At 34.9% G+C, this 1639-nt stretch overlaps 1 protein-coding gene across 1 annotated transcript in view; it reads right to left on the reverse strand.

The window, feature by feature from the left end:
* Positions 1–1639, reverse strand: part of GRSF1 (G-rich RNA sequence binding factor 1) — a 22967-nt gene that overhangs the window by 5272 nt on the left and 16056 nt on the right. The window lies entirely within an intron of this gene.

Here is a 1639-nt window from a genome sequence, read left to right on the forward strand (position 1 = left end):
GGTATCGAAGTGCACATCAGCTTCTCCAGTGGGCTTCCCACTGGAGCTGTATTCCATGGTGATTCTAACAGGCTTCAGTGGAGCAAAAAACTAAACAACAAAGGTAGCCAAAAGGAACACAATGGAACTAGGCCTAATTTCTGTAAGTCTAGTAGCTCTTCATTTTTCTTTCAGACTTTGATTCATACACCTGATGTATGTTTTTAGGGAAAACCCTCTTTAAGCAATAAAGTAGTTACACATCTAACCATCTCTTTGGGCTTTTATGACTTCTCTCAGAACTCCAGGTTACATTTCAAGTATCTGTTCTCACAGAACCCAAAACTACAATTCTATACAAATGGCTCTCTCCAACATTTTTTAAAAACCAACAAGGACTACTTTTATTATTCCTCCCACACACATCCTTCCCTGTTTCTAAAAGAGTGTCCATCAAATATACTTCGTTACTTAACAATTTGTTTTTACCAGTTTTTAGTTAGACATGTGGCCGATAGTCAGATTCTTATCAGCACTACATAAACCGAGCTACCACATTGACTGGACATCATTCCAAACCAAACCAAAAGAACATAATGCTTTAATGAGAATGTACAACTTTCACATGGGGAAAGATGTGATTCCTATTAGGCTTTCTGAAATGATGATGACAACTGAGGCCCCACTATTAATTGAAAATTCTAGGTTTGGATCTACCTATATGCTCTCAAGTTCATGAAGTCAGTAAAGGCTTTATTTTCTTTTTCATTTTATACAGTTTTATAAAATAAAGATATATTTTAAATTCCTTTGCTCAAAAATTAGGGAATATTGTTGCAAGAAAGACACACAATAGTGTCTAATGAAAACTCTAGGAGTTCAGAAGTACTGGATTCTCATCTAGTAAACAACTGCTCTGTGACCAACTGCCTTTGAGTCTCAATTTCCCAAACTAAAAAATGAATGGGCAATTTATTCTAAAACCAAATTTTCTTACTCTGAATACTAAACCCATACGATATTATTTAGCATCTATAAAATCCTTATTCCCTTTTGACCTTAAAATGTAATAAAAAGCCACAGTTTTCAGCTATAGAAAATGAAGCAAGCCATTGCAACCAGGGAGATGCCATCTTACTCCCCAAAGACACTCCAGAAATACTATATTTTCTTTTCTATCTTCCCCAAATTAATATTATATTATACAAGTTCAATTTTAGGACTTTTGTTCAAACCTATTGAGACTGGATATCTTACTGCCACACACATTTATAATGTCTTGGGCATTGGCTTGGAAAGGCAATCCTCTCATGTGGACAAAATGCAATGAAGGCGTAGTTCCAAAATCAACAGCCTCTGGAAGCTTTTCTGACATCTCCTTAGGTAATTCTGAGAGGTAGAACAAAAAGCACTGTCAAGAACATAGAAGCTTCAAGGGTTATTAACAGATTATAATTAGGGATGACTTTAATGTCATATCTAATAGAGGATTTTGATCCTCTATTCTTCTTGAACCAGTAAGGAAGGGCTTTAAAAGCCAAAATTTCTGCTACTTAACAAATATCACCTAAGCACCCATAAACATTTAGTGCTTAAAATCATTACCAGATTAAGAATTCATCTCTTTATAACAACAGAGAGAAGGTAAAATTATGAATTA

Source organism: Propithecus coquereli, unplaced genomic scaffold (assembly GCF_000956105.1).
Source record: "Propithecus coquereli isolate 6110/MARCELLA unplaced genomic scaffold, Pcoq_1.0 Scaffold64, whole genome shotgun sequence".
NCBI classification, from domain to species: domain Eukaryota; kingdom Metazoa; phylum Chordata; class Mammalia; order Primates; family Indriidae; genus Propithecus; species Propithecus coquereli.